This window comes from Lactuca virosa, chromosome 3, assembly GCF_052849685.1.
Source record: "Lactuca virosa cultivar CGN04683 chromosome 3, Lactuca_virosa_CGN04683_v6, whole genome shotgun sequence".
In the NCBI taxonomy this organism is placed as follows: Eukaryota; Viridiplantae; Streptophyta; class Magnoliopsida; order Asterales; family Asteraceae; genus Lactuca; species Lactuca virosa.
Window position 1 is genome coordinate 265463154 of NC_136428.1, and position 16464 is coordinate 265479617.

Below are 16464 nucleotides of genomic sequence, written 5' to 3' on the forward strand. Positions count from 1 at the left end.
AATAAACTGGTGCTTGGTGATCACGTGCGTGGACTTCCTGTTCTCAAATTTGACAAAGAACACCTGTGCGCATCATGCGAGATGGGCAAGCAAAGCAGAAAGAGACACCCTTCTCGTATCAATACAAAAATCAACGAACCTCTTGAACTACTGCACATCGACTTATGTGGTCCTTCGGCTATCGAAAGCTTCGGTGGTAGTAAGTTTATACTTATTATTGTAGATGATTTTTCTCACTTCACCTGGGTTTTGTTTCTTAAACAGAAATCAGAGGCCACTCCCAAGCTGAAGGTTTTTATCAAGCAAGTGGAACTGCAGCTGCGAAAGGTGGTAAGAAACATAAGAAGCGACAATGGGCTAGAGTTCAAAAACAAAGACTTTGAAGAGTTTCTAGCTGAAAAGGGAGTAACTCACAACTTCTCTGCTCCCTATACTCCACAGCAGAATGAGATCGTTGAAAGGCGAAACCATTCTTTATGTGAAGCCGCCCGAACCATGCTGAGCTTCGCTTCTCTTCCAAATATACTTCTAGGCTGATGCAATTGCTGCTGCATGTTACACTGAGAACCGATCCTTCCTCAACAAGCAATTTTCCATCACTCCATACGAGATATTGAATAATCGTAAGCCCAATGTAAAGTTTTTCCACATATTCAGTTCAAGATGCTTTATTTTCAACTCCAAACAGAACCGAAACAAATTTGATGTTAAGGCAGACGAAGGGATCTTTCTTGGGTTCTGAATAAACGCTCGAAGAAGATTGAAGAAACCAACTATGTTACTTTTGATGACAATTACGTGAAGAAAATACGAACAACCGAAAGTCCAACGGAGGAAATCTTTCCAGAATCAGGTCAAGTCTCGGTTCCTATTTCTAATCTGTTTGAAGAGTACATGCCGCTCTTTGATGAACCAGAGCAGGCGTTTCACTCAGAAGCGAAAGCAGCTGATAACAAAATCAACAGCTTGAAGAAGATTATCGGCGAAGCTGAAACAAACATGGGTAGCGAGCCTCAACATCCATCCAAGAAGCAACCTACAAGCGAACCTCTAGAATCTAGCAATGGTCTGGCTTCAAATGACCCTCCAAATAAAAGCTCTACAATCCAGGGGGAGGGTTCGTCTACACCAAAAACAACCGACATGCCTTTCCAGGGGGAGAATCTATCACAAACCCCAACCCATGAAGGTCCATTTGAGGGGGAGAGTATTGAACCTGACATTGGATTCAGTTCGCCATTTGAGGGGGAGAATGAAGATACAAATGATGAAGGCGATATGTCAGAACTGGAAGAAGAAATTAATGTTGAGCTGGATCCTGCCTATGATTAAAATTACCCTCCTCTCATAAAGTGGACAAAGGATCATCCTAAAACTCAAATCATTGGTGAATCATCTGAGGGTGTTCTCACACGCTCTCAATTAAAAGCAAAGCAAACTGCTTTATCATCACAAGTAGAATTCTGCATGTTTAACTCTTTTGTCTCCAAAGTTGAACCGAAGACGGTAAATGCTGCTCTTGATCACTCTGATTTGGTGCAAGCTATGCAAGACGAACTCCATGAGTTTGAACGAAATCGTGTTTGGAGGCTGATTCCCACACCAAAGGATGCATCTGTAGTAGGTTTAAAATGGGTGTTTAGAAATGAGTTAGATAAAGAGGGTAACGTCATTCGCAACAAAGCGACGCTGGTGGTGAAAGGATATTGTCAGGAAGAAGGAATAGACTATGAAGAGACCTTCGCTCCTGTAGCAAGGTTGGAATCAGTGAGAATCTTTCTGGCATATGCTGCACATAAAAATTTCGAAGTTTTCCAAATGGATGTAAAATGTGCTTTCTTGAAATGAAAACTAGAAGAAACGATATATGTTGAACAACCACCCGGATTTGTGAACGAGAAGTATCCTGATCACTGCTACATACTGGATAAAGCAGTCTATGGTTTGAAGCAAGCCCCGAGAGCCTGGTATGAAACTATAACACGTTTTCTCAAAATGTCAAAATTCAAAAAAGGTTCGGTCGACCCAACCTTCTTTCGCAAGAAAGAAGGTGAACACTGAATGATAGTTCAAATTTACGTCGATGACATCATCTTCTGCTCCACGAATCCTAGCTTAACAGTTGAATTCAGGAAGTTGATGGAGACTAAGTTTGAAATGAGCGCAATGGGTCCGATTAACTTTTTTCTTGGATTGAATATAAGACAGGGACCAGAAGGAATCTTCATTAATCAGGAAGCGTACACGAAGACTCTATTGGCGAAGTTCGGCATGACGAGAGATACCAAAGTAAAGGTTCCAATGGCATTTGGAACGAAGCTGACTCCATCTCTTGAGAAACCGGCTGTTGATGTGACTCTCTATCGTCAAATGATAGGGTCACTAATGTATCTAACGGCTAGTAGACCGGACATAATGTTTTATGTTTGTTATTATGCCAGGTTTCAAGCAAATCCAAGAGAACATCATATGATTGCAGTGAAAAATATCTTTCGGTATTTGAAGCGAACCTCGTCTCTCGGTCTTTGGTATCCTACAAAATCCGGCTTCTTTGTTCAAGCTTTCTCTGACACTGATCTTGGTGGATGTGGATTGGACCGAAAGAGCACAACCGGTGGGTGCCAGTTCCTTGATGGCAAACTCGTCAGCTGGCAGTCAAAGAAAAAAACTTGCGTGTCTCTTTCCACAGCCGAAGCTGACTACATCGTTGCAACATCCTGTACATCACAAGTCATATGGATACAAAGCCAACTTAGAGATTATGGCTTAAGCATGAAAAAGATTCCTCTCTACTACGACTCTGAAAGTGCGATTCGAATATGTCACAATCCAGTGCAACACTCCAAGACTAAACATATTGCACTGAGATACCACTTCATCAAGGACCATGTTGAAGATGGTAATGTAGAAGTACACTTCGTTCGGTCCTCTAATCAATTGGCTGACATCTTCACTAAGGCCTTACCAGAAGCAAGCTTTAACAAAATACTCCAAGACTTGGGAATGATGGAAGCTGAGTCAGTACCGAAACCCCTTTTGTCTCATTAAAGTTAGACAAGCGAAATAGAGCGAACGTTCGGTCTATTTTGGTTCCGAAATTTTCGGGAACCGAAATGAACCGAACGCTTGGTCTATTTCGGTTCCGGATTTTTCAGAAACCGAAATGAACCTAACGCTCGGCCCATTTCGCTTCATCTTTTCCAAGGTATGGTTTCGGTTGTATATTTTTTGAAGCTTATTTATTCTTTCGTGTGTTTGTCGTTAGTATTTATTTTCTTTTCTGTTTTTATTATTTTTCAGAAATTACAAAAATCCAAAAATATTTTCTTTTCTGTTTTTATTATTTTTCAGAAATTACAAAAATCCAAAAATATTTTCTTTTCTTTTATTATTATTATTTTTTATTTATTTTTTCAGAAAAATTCAAAAACTACAAAAATATTTCTATTTGATTTTAGTTTTATCTCTCAATTCTCATCTTGATTCAAGTTAACAGATGCGAAACACAATGGCGTTGGGGCAGGTATAACATTCTTATCTTTGTACTAGTTAAGTGTCCCAAGAAGCATGCTGTTGCATGTAGACCGAAGCCTCCAAGACTCTAAGTGAAGGCTTAAGGATTCGATATACACCAATCGTTTCTTTCCAATCAGGCTGCTAAAATCACTCAAGTCATGAGCTGCCTTACTCTTCTCATAGTGAGTTAAGAGTTTTCTACTTTGTTATTCTTATATAGCAGAGGTACTTTCGGTTCCTTAACCATCTCCTCACATTTCTCCATTATGTTTCGCTTCATAAAAGTAACCCTTGAGACTCTCAGCAATTACGACTGAGGTTTATGGTTACACAAACTCTGTGTTGATGATCTTAGATACGTTCACCACCTGCTAAGTGAAACCCAATATCCATTACCTTGAATGAATTGACGGTGAACGCTAAAATGTTCAAGCTATTACTTGTTACCTCACGAAATCTTTTTTATTTTTGCGTGATCTTTATGAAACTGTCTAAACACCAAGACGTTTCTTCCCACAAGATCCAGTTTTTTTTTAAGATTCCTTATTATTATTCAGTCACTAAATATATTCTCCAACCTACTTGTTCAACAGACCACATCGGTCTCACAAGTACTTCATCCAACTTTCGGTCTTATTTTAAGTATCGATGTTCGGTTGAAGATAAACTACCAACTAAAGCCTATATTTGAAAAGATGCCTTTCAATGTTTCTTAACAAACATTTGATCGTATTCACGGGAAACCACACAGACACTTCTAAGTCTCTCTTGAATTTGAAGGAAGAGATTTGTGCCCGGGATCCACTGTTTCGTGTCTAAATAGACATCACTTAAATCCCGCAAATATTTTGCTTTATTTATTTTTCATTGGCACACTCTTGCACGAAGGTCTTTATGATTTTCAAAATTCTAGTTTGTGGTACTAAGGGCACTTTTCCAGATTTGTGCTTTCGGCTCTAACAGAAATGGTGGTTCACTTTAATATGGAGCGAAGGTTACTTAGTGGGAAGAGAAAGGATGAGTCGTGTTCCTTGTACTGGGATTTGAAGCATTTTTAAAATTTGAAGAGACGATAACTGGATAAGAACTGAATTGGGCGCGTGAATTTGAAACAGTTCCTAAACCCACGCCTAGTGACGTATATCTAGGGAAACCAAGCTGTCAAATCGCGCTTTTTCAGGCGACATTTCAGAGATCGTATCATCATCACAGCAAATACTTTCTCTCTCCTGGAAATGGTATAAAAAGGGTTTCTCACACCAACTGTACCTCCTTACCTTCTCAACCTCTCTCTCGAATACAACAGGCGCGTTCAACTGTTCATCTTCTTCTTTACTACAACAATGGCGAAATCATCTTCTCGTCAAGATCAATCAGCTTCATCAACTTTGCTCCCTATCAAACCCAATCAGAATCTCATCATCCAACTGAATCCTTTTCTTTATGGTTCGTACATGCTTCAGGTTGTTGAGTGTCTCAAGTATTCTCCATTGGTGATTGCTCCCACGCAAGTTGAATCAGTTCCCATGTCTCTACTATCACAGGTCTATTCCACTACTTCTTACGACAAACGCAACGAACGTATCTTCTTTGAAATCTTTAATGACATGACTTCTGTATCAAAAGCACGCTTCTGTTCACTGGTAGGGCTTGCTGCAGATGCTTCTGTCATCTCTCCTGATTTCATCACCACAACCCAGTTATTTTTGTTGTTCTACAACATGGGATACACCGACGTTCTTACTACAGTGACGAAATTCAAGAAGTCATGTTTACCACCTTAATGGAATGGTCTACTCACTCTCATCTACAAGGGGTTAGCAGAAAGAGTTGCTGGGTCTGATGGAGCAAGTAAAGGTTTCATGACCATTCTTTATGGTCTCTATAATGGAATTAATTTGGATTATGGTTCACTAATCTGGTCACAACTGGTGCAGAGCCTCAACGCCTCATCCAGACATTCTGAGATTTCATGTGGTCGTTTCTGGACATTAGTCACTCGCAGAGCCATTGAGACTTTTCAGATTCCAGTCATGGCGGATGCTCTGTTGTCTTCTATTTCCACTTTTCACACGACCAAAATAATTTTCTCTGACCCTACAAAGTGCATCTTCATCAGTTCTATTCGTGAATCAATGTTCTGATGTGTTTCCAATGAAAGTAAAGTCATGGCCGACTACAGCAAGTTGACACCTTCGGGTCCATGACAACTCACTCCTGAAATGCAGAGTGCTTTAGAGGCTGCTGATAAACCTGCCAAGCGGGGGAAGAAACCGGAGTCTAAGAAAATCGAGACCGAAGGTCCATCATCTCCTAAAAAGCGTAAAGCTAACAAAGCAGCATCTTCGGCTCCCAAACAGAAAAAGGTCAAGATGATGGCAAAGCGACCGAATGCTCCTACGCCTACTACTTCATATCAAGGTCTAAATACTCATGAAGAGGAACTGTCAGCCGATGAAGAAGAGGAGGTTCAAAACGAAGGTTCACCAAGGGGAAACACACCTCCCCGATCACCAACTCATGAGGTACAGATTGATGTTCCTACTCCTCCTCCTTCTCCAAATCATACCACAATACCAATCACGGTTGCACCCATTCCACCACCTGTCTCTTCTCAACCTGCTACCACTGTTCCACTCATACCTCCAATCTTTTCTCAAGCTACAACAACCACAACAACTGGACCTTCGGTAAGTGTCAATGTATCTGATATGGGGGCACATACCGATGATATCGAGACACCTGTTACCACCAAACCACTCTCACCATCTCCTTCAACAGATTCTGAGCCTACTCTTGGAGGTGATGATTTTGATTATGACTCCACCTATTATAGTCCTTATCGGTTTCCAAGTGAAGATGACGATGATGCATCGGTGACAAGGCAACAGTTGAGGGTCTTCATGAAAAGCTTGACAAATTGGTTGCTACCCCGACCACTTTTTCTGATGTGGTTCTGAAAGCTTTTTTAGACACTGCTCTTCAGCAGTGTCTAAGATCTTCTTGGAATCGAAATCACAGATAAAAAAAATAATAATAATATTGGTTTCATGAATCGAAATCAAAGTTTTGATAAAATATTCCATAAATAGAAATATATTGCAAAAATGAATATTAAGTTTGCATAAACAAAGTTCGTTGTTGTAATGAGAAATAAAGTTCATTGCTATAATTAATAAACAAGTTTATTGCCATAATAAATAACAAGTTTGTATGTGTATCAGCAAACAATGAGTTCCCAACCAAGCCTATGACTGATGCCCTATCAATATCTATGCTTATCCTTCCATAGATTATATGGTATCATGCACTCCAGCAATCGGGCGAGTGAGGAGTTGTCAATTCCTAATAGCGCTATCCATAATGACCATTGGCTCAAAGAGTTAATGGTTGGATTAAAGTGTAAGAGAAGGGACTTAGGACGATAAGGTCTCATGTTTCAAGTTGCATAAACATACATAGCAAAATATAGCAATCAAGTTTGATACAAATCAATTTAAATACAACGAACAATAATTAGTTTTCCAGACATGCTTTTCCACCCCAAAACATAAAAACCGAAAACAGGGGAGTGCGTGAATACTCACAATATGCATTGAGATGATGTAAATGGTGCCTTCAACTACGATCCACTTGTACCACTATCGATTCCTACACGATGTTATACACTAATGAGTCTCTAATCAAAAGCTAACACTAGTATATATTTGCTACAACAATAGAATTATGCCAATATTGTGTCAAAATTTAATATTGATAAGTTAAAAGCGTATTTTGTGAAAATTAAATTTCAATGAATCAATTGTTATATAACAATTTAAGTGGAAAATTCACATTGATAATATTTAACATTTTAAGAGGTGTTTCAACGATTAAATATTCAAAAACTAAATCAATTTGGTTCTAAACTTTCCCAAACTTTTCATTTCAGTTTTAATTGAAGTCAAAGACCTTAAGATAAATTTTCTTGAATTTTTGATTTGTCTAACTATTTTTCACCATTTAATTCCTTGAATAATCATAAAATCATGGAAAAATAGTAACTTATCATGAACAATTCTTATAATTTTTGTGTAACTGTTTTACAGTGTACATAATCTGGGAAAAATATTAATATGTGTTTTCAAAAAGTTTAACATAATGTTTCTGATTTTTGTGTATTTATTGTATAAAAATAGAAATAAATAGTTAACAGCTTCAAAATTTCACAAAACCTTTTTTACAAGTGTTATTACACATACTTAAGCTGGGAAAAATATAAAAATGGATTTCTAAACTGTTTAACCAAATTTTATGATTTTTGTGCATTTAAGTGTATTAAATCTTGGGAAAATAGAAGAAAAATAGCATACAGAAGAGAAAAATCATCAAAATCTATATGTAGCATCCTAATATATTAAGCGGTGCTCTGGTATATTTTCATGAATTTTGGATGAGGAAAACTATTTTTCCTGGTTTTAGTCCATTATAAACACAAAAATCATGGAAAAATAGATATACATTTCTAAAAATTCCCAAAATATTTGTCTAAGTCCTACACATAAGGTAGAAGCTGCGAAATATATAAGATAATATTTTGACCTTCCCTAAAGTGGTTTTATGATTTATTGGAGCTAAATAAAAAGAAAATTCAAACCCATACTAAACAGCAACAACAATCGATGAAACTTCATGAGAGATGTTTATTAACTAAAATGATCATCCACTAATTTTTCCAGAATTTGTTTACAAGTGTAAGTATTTTATATGCTTTAACACTCTATTTTCTTATTATTTTCATGTAAAAATAAATAAAATATATATTGAGCTGAAATTTTCCAGAATGCATCTTCATACAATTTAATATCAATGAAAAATCGTTTTCTTATTTTTGATGTGGAAAACATGCGTAAAGGCTCAATAAATTATAGAGAAAATTTGATACTTGTGATTTTGGTACAGATTATTGATGATTTTTTGACAATTTTTGCAACATGTTCCAAAAACTTTTGAATCAAGATCTTTATGTACCTCTTAATACATGATGTTAAGTGCTCAAATTAATTTTTCCTAGATTTTTAGTGAGGAATAAGACCTTTGAACATGCAATACAAAACTAGTATTCACAAAAAGGTGTTGATTGAGCAACAGTTTTGTAAAAATTGCTAAAAATCGAAATATTGGAATTTTCCAGTGAGGTAAGATGGGTTTGAAAGCTAACTCAACATTTTATATTTCAGAAAACGAATCTCGAATTTTGGTTAAGAAATGAGTGAGATATGGCAGTTTAAAGTCAGGTAAAGAAATCTGGCAGATTGCATGCATGATGATTGGTTAGAAAAGTGAGTTTTCATCATTTCTTTGAGTAAATCTTTTGAAATATTTTAAATATATCATGATCCATGCATGTTATGGTCATGTTTCCAGAGATCAAATATATTTAAAAATCATAATTTACATACATGCATTAAAAATACAAAAATCTTATTTCTCAAGAACTCTTAAAAATGAGTTTGATGTTTTGATCCTTAAAATCGATTTTTGCACTAAGATCATTAACATGCAACCTTGTTTAACATACATGCATGGTGTTAAAACACATCCATGATGTTATAATAACCATTTTAACAAAAAGAAAACAAGTTTGAAGAAGATGAAGAAGTAGAAGTCGGTTTTTGAAGTAAAATGCACATGCATGGCTTAAATCATTGTTGTGGATCTTCAAGAGATGTATGTTCTTTACCTTAAATTTATTTGTGGTTTGAAAAACCCTTATGAATCTCCATAATTTCGTGGTTAAGAGGCTGTGGTTGTGGTGTTTGGAGAAAAAAAATTAGAGAGAAAGTAGAGAGAGTTTTCTAGAGAGAGAAAGAAGAGAGATGTGTGTGTTGGAGAATGAGAGTGTGAGAGAGAGATATGGGAAGAGAGGGGTCCGAAATTTTGAGTATAATACCCCTTTCTCATTCATTTTGTGTTATAAAATTTAAGTTCTTTTATACAATATCAAAATTTATATAAAATGTGCACTAAAATCAAGTTTTTATTCATAAAACCTTGATTTTTGATTTATAAATTAAGGCTAAATGTTAATGAGTTAAATTTTATTTTCCTTGGATGAATTTTTATAATTTTAGTTATTATAAGATCATATTATGAGGCTCATAACTATTTTTATAGAATTTTTAAGGTTAAATTTCATAAATTTAGGTTTTTAGGGCATTTAGGGTTTTTGAGATTTTTAAATCTTTGGATATCAAAATCAATAGAATCTTTGAGACTTAAATTTATCTTATGGTATTATAACTCTTTTCATAGTTCTAAATAATGTTTGTAACTTATTTTATCGGTTTATTGGCATTCTATGTAGTGATTCCGAGATTCAATCGAAATTGAGGAATCAAGTATACTAGTCCTAGTTTTCAACTCTGACTTAAGTTCCAACGAGACTAGGACCTAATTTCTACCACTAGGTCAAGTGCATGATGTCTATATATGATTCATGAAAAGGTGTTCGAGTCAAAGAGTGACCTAAATATGGATATTCACTACAGTTAAGTAGTTGTAGAATTCACATATCAATGTGAAATCTAAGTATACTATCCATTGATTCTAATTGTTTCCAAGTTTCTAGTAGGTTATAACTTAGTTTCTAGTTACTAAGTCTAGTATGTGTCGTGCCTACACGTACAACTAAGTTTATCAAATCTAGAACCGAATTGAATTTTGACGGTTATCACACCCATCTCCTCACCCACAGGTTGATCAAGATCTAATAGATTATTATCTTGAATTTGCTCAACCCCAATACTTGACTTGGAGTGCTTAGAAAATAACCTCTGTCAAGGTATTGAAACCGACTAGTGCTGGAAAATTTATCAACGTTAAGTTTAGGGTGAACCGAGGTTCTGATAACTCGGTTCATATGATTTCATTAGCTGATCTTCCAAACCTGAACCCACACGATTGGATTCTGCTGTTCAACATTCTGCTTTGCAATAAACAGCAGTATGAGCCGATCCTTGATCACCTTAAAAGAATGTTGGCTTCCTACATCCATGAAGTTGCTAAGATGGATCAGGAGGTTGCAAATGTTTTGAGGAAGAAGCCGATTATGAAGAATATCGGGAATCCAAGTGATCTAAATAAGATGCAAATGGGCAAGATAGATCCGGTTCATCACACTGTTATGTTCACTAGAGGCGAAAGTGAAAAATTTCTTTTCGCTATTGTTGACAAACACCTGTTCTCCACAACTTGTTTGGAGCACGTACTTGATATAACTCATAGGTGTAAACAGAACAATGATTCAGATAAGAAGAACTTCTCTGACGTACTTCGGTGGTACATAGCTTTTCGTCACACTCTTTTGGCCATTATACCGAGTATATTCAAGACAGTGAAGAAGTCTACACTTGCTCAACCGAATTGATCTCTCGCCTCTATTGACGCAAAGGGGGAGATTGTTGGGTTTAAAGTGTTGCGTCTTTGGGCTCGTTTATTAGTCCATTGTGTTTACCCGGTTTGGGCCTCTCCAACCGTGGATTATCATTAGGCTTAGCTTATATATTATGCATGCATGTATAGCTTTTAGGTTAACGATCTCATTAATAGCTTTTGCATTGTAACCCTTACACACCTCTACAGTCGAAGTTCTTCATCGAGCTCTTCTGAGGTGTGAGATATTAATCATTCGACACCATTTGATCCATTCTTGTGTTCTTTACTTGATAAATATCGTTTATCTGTTTAGAATCTATCGATCTTATAGCGCAATAATCTCATCAGTATTTTGAAACCTTTTAAGAATACAAGGTTTAAATCTTATTAACTTATTTAACTTTTAACTAATTAATATTTAAACCATTTAAGATTTAATGATTATATGTTAATCAAAGATTTAATTAATTGTATTAAATCTTTTAGGGATTAAACAACTATCTTAATTAATCTTATAATTAAATAATATTAGTTCCTTTTGTTCCTCGATTTTCAAATTAGGGTTATTTAATTACCTAGTTCAAAAGTTCAGGTTTGAAGAAATTAAAATAACAACTAAAACTAGTAATTATCTCACAATTCGAAAACGCAACAAAATCCCCGAATCACTCTCGACAGGTAGGGCACACCGTGCCAGGAAGATAGACGCGTCGTGCCTATGACTAGCATGGTTTTCCCGATTTCTGCAGTTTTGATTATTAGTTTCATATACGCACATATAATAGAAAATAGTAGACTCTAATACCACTGATGGGTTGTCTAGGTTACGTCAAAAATATTTTCACAACGGTATTCACATAAAACAATTTATGGGTACATGCAACCTAAGGATCTATGGCATTTTCTCATTATAGCAACATACTTATGAAATAATCAACTAATCCAAGGATAATCGGAATTCATAAGGATCAGTATGTATACCATTTGTTATAATCGAATATAACAAACTATATCTTCAAGTCTTCTAAAGCTCCATGGAAAACAGACATCCAATAGTGTGAATGTCTCTAATGGTTGACACCTAAAACCCTAGAATATTAGAAAGACAATAGGAGAGAGGATGTAACTTGTGAAAAACATATTCCACCTTGTGGGAAGTAAGAACCATGGAGTTTGATGCACAAGGGGAGGTATTTATAGCTAGGGAGAGTCCAGGATAAACGTTAATTTGAATAAGTAAATTTTCATATTTTATCTATTTAAGGCAGTTATCCTTATCACTTATACGAGGCTTATAGAAACCCGAGAATCCATCGCAAAACGTCGATACCGTGGATGGTTCTAGAATTGTTTTTCATTGCTCAATTATGAACAATTACAATTCAGTCTTTGCACATTTAATTAATTCCAATTAATCCCGAATTTATTCCAGATTAATTATGATTAATAATTAATCAATTTCAATTATTTCTAGTTAATTTATTAATCATATGATAAAGTAACAAGTCATTTTGTCTTTGTCCTAATGTCATTTGTAGCTATTTCTAGTTATTTAGGGCAACCCAAAAAGGACTTTACTTTTATTCCATAAAGTTATATCAATTTAGTTTTAACCTTGACCAATTTAGTTATGACCTTAGACACCTACTCCAATAGATTGATGGAAGAGATCTGAAAGGTTTATCCATAATTTAAAAATATACAGCTGCAATTCGTCAGCTAGCATGCGGCATAGGACCGGACTTATGGGATAAGTATTTGAGGATGTCAGAGTGAACAACATGGGATTTTGTATACAAGTTTGCTAAAGCTATGATGATCATCTATCATGCTCACTTTTTACGCAAGCCTACACTTAGCAAAACCAACTGACTATATCCATCACATGAAAACAAGCATGAGTTCCTTGGAATTCTTGGTAGTATTGATTGTATGTATTGGGGGTGGTCAATGTGCCCTAATGCATAGCGCGGTCAATTTACGCGAGGAGATCAGAAGCAGCCAACAATAATTTTTGAATTGAGGGTGTCGTATGATCTTTGGATTTAGAATGCCTTTTTTGGTCTATCGGGTGCCAATGAAGACATCAATGTTCTAGACCAATCATCGATATTCAATGACATCTACCTTGGGAAATCGTACGATGTGCTGTTTCAAGCAAATAGGACATCATACAAGCGTGGGCATTACCTTACTGATGGGATATCTCCTGAGTTAGCCACATTTGTGAAATCGTTCTCATGTCCAAATGATGAAAACTGAATGTGACAATCCGAAATTTTTATCTTATACACTTATTCAAATCAATGAAGGTTAGACTCGTTTTTGCAATTTTCTAGCACTTTATAGAGTCAATTAGAGCGTTTAAAACCTAGTATAATCAAGGTATGAGTCGTGGGATGCGTTTTGAGAGTGTAAAACCTTGAAAATGAGCCAAACATTCCAACATATGGAGTGTGCGGCCACACACATGTGTGTACGGCCACACACTTGTGTGTACGGCCACACACAAGAGTGTGCGGCCACATACCCATCCCAAACGCACACTCCCACCTATATATTCAACACTTAGTCATTTTGAACACTTTTTTAACTTCTTCAAAGCGAGAACTCGTTTTCTCTCAAGTATCATCCAAAGTTTCACTTCAATCTTCAATCAAGTGAGTGATTCCTTCTTTGTTTAGCTAATACATGACCTTAACTAGCCTTTTCCCTTGATTTGATCCATGAAAACACCTATTTGGTGTTAGAACACCAAGAACACACACTACTTTTGGGGCTTTTAACTACACTTTAAGCCTCTAAATCGGGTATACACTTGCAATAGCTTATTATAAGCTAAAGACCCTTGAATTTACACATGAAAAACGCCATTTCATATGATCTTCAAGTGTGTACAGCCGCACACACCATGTGTACGGCCGCACACACCAAGTATAGCCTCACACACCATTTTAAGGGTCTGAAATGGCAACAAACTTCCAATCCGGCTAGCCAATGGTCAAAACACCTTCCCTAGAACATTCCTAAGGCTTGGAAACACGTTTTGGCACATTCCATAGGGAGTGTGCGGCCGCACACACACCCTGGCCGCACACCCTGGTCGCACACACACAAATAGTGTGTAATTTGACCATACACTCCCTTGTATAGCCATATACCCCTTATATACAATCATATATGGTTGTAACACTTCAAAATAAGTGTTTACTAGTCCCTAAGGTGGTTCAAATTCAATAATTAGTTGTTATAAGCACTAATTGTATTCATATATGTATCATTATATGTTAAATAGGATCCGCATGTGTGTTCAAGTCTTCACTTAACACTTAGCATCCTATACCATCCGTTCATCCAAACCACTCACTACAGGTGAGTTCATACCCCTTAATTAACCTTTTAAATGTTTTTAAATGCTTTTATGGGGGGGGGGGGAATACAAGTTGAACAATTTTAGTTATTATATCAATCACATGTGATTAATAGCTACCAAACAAGTGGATTTCTTACTTTTCAAACTGTGTTATCAAAATGTTTTACTTCAAACTGTTTTACAAACTCTTGTACATATCAAATACTTTTATTAAACTCTTTTAAACTTATTTTCTGTTAAATGTGTGCCTATATAGATATAGTTATATAAGTAGGATTGAAAGGACTTAGGACTGATAGCTCACCTTACTTCCTGTTCCTTGTTTGGTTGTGGACTTAGGGTATTCAGGTTATTTGTCCGAAGGTCATTTGAATCCTAGTTATATATTATGTACATGTATATAGGTATAAAGGTTCCTTCTTTCATTCAGTTCAATACCTTTGGGTGGCAAGGGTATACACACATGTTCATACACTCAAACAACATTACTAGTAAGCTATAATAGGTATAGTTTAGGGATATACTAATACTATTACTAGAACAATGAAACATACAAAGAGTCAGTTCATATATGAGTCAATACTATAAAGAGAGAACATAAGATACAGATAGAGAATATGATGATGAGAAACAAACAATACCATACAGAGAGAACATACATACATGCTAGACAGGGAGAGAACACACAATACAACTAGCACATACATATACTAGAACATTACTACAGTTATGTGAGCCACGTAACGGGGCATGGCATTACCTGTCATAACCGTTTTTGTATCCAGAATCTCCTTAAGTGGGGAGCATATGAGTTTGTGTATAGATCTATACTGGATTGACTATCCTACACCTTACTGCTCGCTACAGTGGGACTTGCAAGTCTACGGGTGCCAAACGTTATTTCTTCTGACGTCTTACATCGTCGCGTTCTTTATTCGGTAGCAGGATACAGGCCGATCACATGGTACTTTAAATAACAATTGGTTTAAGGTAGTTAGTACAGCAGTAGTTACTTAATACAACACTACAATACTATTTCATTTTCCCATTGCATTGAATTTGTGATATTCACACAATAAACAGTAATGTAAAAACTATATTTTTGGTTCATGATAGTCAGATTTGGGAAAATACATACTCTTACAAGAGACACACACATAGACACTAGATGCCTTGGTAGAAGGCTACTTTTAGTAGGAAACATGGGGTTTTCTAGGGGAGTTCAAACAATTACCAACTTTTACAAACATTTTCAAACTTATACATTACAGACTTACAAACACTTTCATACAAATACAGACACTATTATACTTATGAACTCACCAGCTTTAAAGCTGATAAACTCTTTCAAAATAACTTGTATTCTCAGGTCACCAGTAGACAGGTACCGGTGCCACGTTTTGAGAAGATGGAGCTCGTTCAAGACTCATCTTTTATTTTGATGTATATTTTTGGTGTCTATATAACTTGACAGAACACACTTGTATTAAATTATATTATTAATGCAATGGATGATGTTGTTGCTTGTTTACTACTTTGCATTGTTGTGATACTATACATAACGTCCTCCACCCCCGAACGATTCCGCCGTTCCGGTTTTGGGGTGTGACAGATTGGTATCAGAGCATTGTTTATAGTGAATCGAGTGTATCAACCCATAAAAGATATACGAACTATAAACACAGCGGGATTAAAATAATCTGATAAAGAGTTTATACTTTTAAATAATAAAATATTTAACTAAGTATACATACCTGCATTCATACTAAAATCAGTGTCACTAGGACAGAACCAAAGTATTACGATTGTTGGGCAGCACAAGTAGACTTAGAGACATATATGTTCAACCTTGGGAAGATATAGCCTGATCAACTATATTATCCGAGGAGTGACTAGCATGTGCTTAAGTGTGGTTGTGAGGTGGCAACAAGTCTAAAAACTTACCAACACTACTACAAAGAGAACAGTAGAATAGAACATAAACTTAAAATACTATAGGAGTATTCTGTGTTACTATAATTACTTATCTGAGAACTAAAGGTCTTTATTAGTATATCAATAGTTTTTGAGTGGATATGCTAAAGTTATATGTATCTAGGATATCATAGACTTAGAATCTGTGATCTTTGCTTTACTTCATGTTCCTTGTTTGGTTGTGG